Below are 7230 nucleotides of genomic sequence, written 5' to 3'. Positions count from 1 at the left end.
ATAAATAAATAAATAAATAAATCACCAGGATACAAGGTAATCAACAATAGTTACCATAATGCCTCTTCCTACCTTAAAAAGAATTGCCAATATCATTAGGTATAATAAAATTGAACAAGACAGTACAGAATGAGACCAATAAAACCTAAACACTGGAGACATTACAGGACTTCAAAAGAAGATAATAGTCAAACCAGAATTGGCATCATAGTGAATCTTATTGCCTCAAATTAGTTGCCTATACTCTCAAACTAGATACAATCAAATTGAACAGAACAGAACAGAGTAAAAATCAGTCAAATCAAGATGGTGGGAGCAATACAGGGCTTCAAATCAAGTTAATAGGAAATTTAAAACAGTTACTATAATATATCCTGCTATTTTTTATTTTTCCCTTAATTATAAAATAATAATAATAAATAAATAAGTATTTTTTTAAAAGGGGGAGATTGAGATAAAAGAGGACATAATAATACAGGTCAAAGCAGAACAATTTAAGCAACATAGTGTTTCACTACAAGATAACCCAACTTCATAGTAGTTACCATAGTGTCTCTTTCATTGAAATATTTCAGTATAACTTCATATACTATAGCATCAATCATGTCAAGACAGAGTTGAATCCATTAAGAGGGATGAAAGTATTACACAGTATTTAGAACCACCTAACGGAAAAGGAACAATGGTTTCTATATTATCTCTTTGCATATAAAAATTTTGTTTATATTATCACATATAATAAAATCCAGTAAGATACACCATGATAAAACCAATGGAGAAAGAACAACAGTTTGATGGAATTTCAAAACAAGATGATATTAAGTCATCACTAGGTATTATGATGTTTTGTTTTCTTCAAAATAGCTATTCATATCATCACAGACAATACTATCAAAGAGTCCAGAATAAAACCAATCTACTTAATGGGTATAAACTTTATAAGGCTTCAAAGCCACATAATGGGGAATTAGGAGTACCACATACTTTTATGTATTTGAGTCACTTCTTACGCTAGGGAAACTATTCGGTAATCATATGAGTTTGATTTATTTTTGTTGTTAGTGTACTTAATCATCACGTGAGTTTGATTTATTTCATTTGTGAGTATGGTCTCAAGCTGCACCCATTTATTTATAAATATCTCAATGTGATCCTTCTTTATAACTGAGTAGTACTCCATTGTATAAAAATACCACAACTTTTTTATCTATTCCTCAGTTAAAGGCACTTGGGTTATTTCCAAGATCTGGGATTACAAATTGTTCTGCTATAAACATGGGTGAACATATATCATTGGGTACGATGCTTTCAGTTCTTCTGGGAATATGCCAAGAAGTGGAATAGCTGGTACAAATAGGACTTCCAATCCCAGCTTTTTGAAAAATCTCCAGACTGACCCCCACAATGGTTGCACCACTCTACTCCCACCAACAGTGCAGCACAGTTCCTTTTATCCCACAGCCTCTTCAGCATTTGTTGTTGATGGTTTTCTTGATCGCAGCCATTCTTTCAGGAGTGAGATGGAATCTCAGTGTGATTTTAATCTGTATTTCTCTAATGAGAAATGATGATGAACATTTTTTTCATGTATTTATTTGCCATTTGTATTTCTTCATCTGAGAAGTGTGTATTCATCTAAGATGCCCTTTTTTGGACTGGATCTTTGAATTTTGGGGGTCTGATTTTTTTTTTAATTCTTTATCTGTTTTAGACAGAAGCCCTTTGTCTGAGGGGGACTTCACTAAGATTTTTTTCCCAGTTTGTGGGTTTTCTTTTCACTATGCTGGCTATTTCTTTTGACATGCAGAAACTTTTTAATAAGATGTGATCCCAGTTATTGATTCTGGGGTGTATTTCCCATGTAGTTTGAGTTCTGTTCATGAATTCTCTACCTACCCCTATGTCTTCAAGGTTTTTACCAAATTTGTCATCCAATAGATATAGTGTTTCTGTTTTAATATTCATATCTTTGATCCATTTAGATTTTAATTTAGTACATGGTGATAGGCATGAGTCTAGTTTTAGTTTTCGGCATATGGAGAGCCAGTTTTCCAACAACATTTGTAAAAGAGACTGTCGTTCTTCCAGTGAAGCTATTTTGCTCCTTTATCAAAGATAAGGTGGTTGAGTGTGTTTGTAGTTGTGGTTATATCTTCTAATCTATTACATTGATCTTTGGCTCTGTTTTGATTCCAGTACCATGTTGCTTTTACTACAATAGCTTTTTAGTATAACTTCAAGTCAGTGATTGTGATGCCTCCTGCTTTCCCTTTCTTGCTTAGAACTGTGTTTTATATTCTAGGTCTCTTCTCTCTCTGGAGGAATTTTAGGAGTGATTTCTCTAGATCTATGAGTTATGTTGATGGTATTTTTATGCGGATTGCATTGAATCTATATAAGAGTTTTGGGATAATGGCCATCTTCACATTTATTCTTCCTATCCATGAGAAAGGAATGTCTTTCCATTTTCTGAGATCATCTTCAACTTCTTTTTTCAGAGTATTATAATTTTCCCTGTATAGGGCTTTCACTTCTTTCCTGAGAGGAATTCCTGAATATTTCATTATTTGTTTGCTAGTGTGAAGGGTATATTTTCTCTTATTTCCCTCTGTATGATTTTGTGGTTAGTGTATAGGAATGCTATTGATTTTCAGTATTGATTTTGTATCCAGCTATCTTGCTGAATTTATTTATTATATCTAAGATTCCGTTAATAAAGTTTTGGGGGTCATCTATGTAGAGTATCATGTCATTCTACAAACGATAATTTAACTTCTTTTTTCCCTATCTTTACTCCTTTTATTTCTCTCTCGTCTAATTGCTCTGGCTAGTGTTTCCAGTACTATCCTTGTCTTGTGCCTGATTTTAAATTGAAGGCATTTAATCGTTGGCCATTTAGTATGATACTGGCTGTTGGTTTGTCATAGATGGCCTTTGTTATATGAGGTAAAGACCATATATTCCAATTTTTGTAAAGTTCTTATCATGAATGAATGTTGGACCTTATCAAAAGCTTTTTCTGAATCTATAGAAATGATCATGGATTCTTAATTTTGGCTTTGTTGATATGTTGAAAGTTTAATCCACCGTACAATTTCCACCACACATAATTACATTTCCACCATATCAATAAAGCCAAAATGTGAGTCACGTGATCATTTCTATAGATGCAGACCCCTATTCTTGATCCAGGGCACCAGCTGCTGATCCTCAGCATCCCTTGCTGGTCCCCACCATCGTTTAAGAAAAGTAACAGTTTGAATACAAAAGCAGAAATTCTGGGCCTTTTGGAACCCTGTGATGAATACTAAGCTGCGTATATAAATCTCATTCAGAACTCCTAAAACAATTATGAGGAGACAAATGAAAAGAGACATTTTTACAGTTGTTGCACTTCCAAGAGGTTGTGGAAAAGAGGCTCAAGAGAAATTGGGCCCCCCAGAATGAACCCATAAACTGTGCTGTGAAGCCACATGTGCCCTGACAGGACAAGGCCAGATGTACTAGGCAGTGAAAGTCCTGCATAAGGCTGCAGAGCTTTGTTGGCAATCATTTTAAGAATACCCTGAATGGAAGTAGGAAGACCCACAAGCAGCACTGGCCATCATTCATGGTCAGATGTCCTACATTCTGTAGCTTCAGGTCATACAGAGAAGACTTTGCATCTTTCAATCAGATAATACAATTTGAGCCCACAGAGGTGGTATTACTAACTGTAATTGCAAATAACATGAGTCCCATTAGTAAGTTGCCAGATAAGCTATCTTTAGGTGCAAGAAGTAGGTGAAATTAACCAACAAAGAAGAAATAGAGATCAAGCTTTCCAAGATTCCACTGCAACCTATAGAATTTAATAAAAATTTCCTTGCAGTGTACTCAAATTAGGCAGAGCAATGCCACACAATAATTACCTGTTTATAGCTCCAGAGTCCTGGGCCTCTCCTCCATGTGCTCATCCAAGCTACCTGGCTCTGCCAGACAAGCAGCTGATAAAGGAGGCAGAGCTGCTTCAGGAGTTTGCAGGTCAGCATTCAAAAAATGCAGGGAAGGTTAAGCTGACTGCACCACTGTTGGAAATTTCTTGGGGTAGCATTTCCAGAGCTGAGTCACATCATGGGATCCATCCTGCCACCATGTACAATGTTCAAGAATCTACTGGCAATGATGGGGTAGTTGAAAAAATGGTTGACTGTTTTCCACAGAACCACTCATCCTATCTGCATGATGAGAATGAGGATGATGATGAAGAGCAAGAGCAGGAGGATTTGGTAATTAAGAAAGTCTTGCAATGCAGTGCAGGCTATTCTTGAGCTCAGAATATACCTCAGGGTGACCTCCAACTTGAGGCTATCATCCTGCCTCAGCCACCTGGTGCTGAGATTAGTTGTGCATCACCATGCCAAGCCCACTTGATTATTGGAGTCTTATGCTTAGATTACATCTCAGTGACTGTTTACATGCAATGCAAAGATCTTTATGTCTTTTGTCCATGTAGAGAGGTCAGTTCACATACCTCTGAAACAGATATGGTTGATAACATTGTTCCTTAAAAATCTGTGAGCATCCAGTGGAACAATTGGCTACAGCCTGAAAATCAGTATGTATCCATATAACTGGCCCTGTTTTCCTCCAGAAGAAAATGTACTATGCAGTATACTTCATGCATTTCACTATGTTCTGCCACTGTGAATATTTCACTTCACTACTGTCCATCAGGGACATCCTGGGAGGAGCATGTGATTCTGCAGCTGTCAATGTGTGTGGTGCCTGCAAAATATTCTGAGTCATCTGTAAAACAGGCCCCTGTCTTCTCTTCCTCTGCATTTGATCATGTACTACATTCCACAAGGGCATATCTATGTGTTCCTAAATTAATGGATGCCTAGTACAGAGAGGAGCCTGTGTGTATTTTTCTCTGCTTCTTCATGTGCCTTGTTTGTGCCCAGTGCTGCTGCCTTGCCTTGAACAAATGTGTACCTCTTCCACTTCATGATGCTCTGTTGCTGTGCATTTCCAAATGTATGACTTGGTGGATCAGTGACATCCAGTTTATGGATGTAGATATTTGTGAGTATTCTGAAGGAGCTGAGAACACAGAGCTGCTAGAGATGATTTCCTGCCAGATTGAGAATTTTCCCTACTTACAGTGCCAAAGGGATTTTCACACACTAATATTGGCTTCCCTGCATTAGCTGAGAAAGTCAGTCCTGTGTTACCAAGAATGATAATGTGACACTCCTTAGGACCCACTCTCCACAACCATATTTTGGGCACAGTTTTTAGAGTTTTCAGACCATGGTCTTTGGCTCCAACACATGGAAGCATGCCATAGTAATATGACAGAGGAGAATTTCTCACAGTACAGCAGTGGAAAATGGATGGGAACAAGGAAGAAGGAAGTACATATTCCTTTTCAGGCCACCCCAGAGTGACTAACCTCAACCTGAGTTTCTTTACCTCTGACATCACAGCCATCTATGAGGCTGTTCCCTGTACTAATTCAGTCATGAGTCTCACTCAGCCATGATCCATTCACCTCTCAAAATATACACCACTGAGTACGTGCGGATTTTGAGTACAGAGGGATCCAAATCAAAAACAGAAAATATCATTGGCTCATGCATGATAATCAGCCAGTTTTTTCTTTGCATTCACCATAAAATCGGTTCCCCGAGTTATTTAAGTCTTCACTTAATGTACTTGTCGTGTGCACTCCTGAAGGGAGGTTCCTGTCTGCACTTACATCAATGTCTCTGTGCAGTGTCTTTGGACAGTATTGTGTCTGTATCCTCAGTAGTCACAGAGCTCATACACATGGAGAAACACTCCTAAACATATCTTTGCAGAAAGAGATTTGGCTCTTAAGAGATAGAATCTACTTAGAGTTTTCATCATGTCTTCTATGCTGCATCCACAACAGTACCTTCCTCAGTTTCTGACTGATCCATTTCCAGCAGGTGCTATGTATGATGGAGTAATTGGAGGCAATGCTGTGGGGAGTGGGCATAGTCTGTGAGAGATTTTCAGAGCCAGCTACTACTTCCTGCATTTGTAATAGGCATGGACACTTAGGAACAAGAAGAATCAGACCCCATCAGTCACCTGCTTTCCTAACTTCCCCATGTGTGATTGTTAATTGTGGTAGGTAAGCCTAAATAGATTAGGAAGTGTCTATGAGATTAGTAAAGCCCAGCTCTGATTATGTCTGTGGATTACTGTCATGTATCCCCCAAAATGAGAGGGGTCGATACCTGCTGAGTGTAGGTGGCACCAACCTATCAGCTTGTAGACTAAAAGGAATAAATAGGAAAAGAAGGAAGGCATTTCATCATTCAGAAGAGATCCAGTCTTTACTGTTGACACTAAATGTTCCTTGTTCTTTCACACAAACTGTGCAGACTCTTAAGCCTTACAGTTCAAACCCTTACATTTTCCAACATGCAAACTCACTGGAAACCATAAAAAGTTCCAAGTTCTTTGTTTTCAACTGGATCCTACTACTCTCATGCTCACACATGTTTCTTTTAGTCTTCCACTGCTGACTGTTGGCAGCCATCATTAGCCTACTTTGTACATCCTTTCTATTTATATAAAACCCTAAATGTGTCCTTCTAATGAACTCTAACTGATATAGCAAGCAACCATCTGAGGGACCTATGAGATTTGTGTCTCACTAGGCACAGGAGAAGACTCAACAGTTTTACCTTCTAGGCCATATTCCCACCTTCTTCAAAGATGTAAGTCTTTTCTGAAGATATCAATCTTATGTTTCAAACATTTGGAGGGTTTAGTCAATGGTGACTAGATCCATTGCTTCTGTGTCCGTGATGAGGCAGAAGAGCACGGCAGGAGAGCACAGCAGAGCTTCATTGATCAGCTCATGTCCAGTCAGTGTGAAGAGCCAAGGTCCCAGTGTGCTCTTCCCAGGATGCATACTCACGAACCGACTTATGGCCAACATTCACCTCCTGATTTTCCCCATAACCTCTTATAACAGTCACACCTGGGGACCCAGCCTTTCAACACACATGCACTTGAGAACCCTAAGTTCTAATCTACAACAATTAATTTTAAGGAGATGCTATTTCAGTCTCAGCAGTCCTTAGAACACTCCGACAGCTCCACTTGAGATAAAACACAGGGGTTTCTGCTGGGCTCCAGAAACGACAATCAGTTCATAGACAACTGACTGTATAAACCTCAGGACAATGGTTTCTAAACACTTAAAAC

Source organism: Cavia porcellus, unplaced genomic scaffold, assembly GCF_034190915.1.
Source record: "Cavia porcellus strain 051 isolate PalLab524CR breed Dunkin Hartley unplaced genomic scaffold, mCavPor4.1 scaffold_8, whole genome shotgun sequence".
NCBI lineage: Eukaryota > Metazoa > Chordata > Mammalia > Rodentia > Caviidae > Cavia > Cavia porcellus.
This window is presented reverse-complemented; position numbering follows the sequence as displayed.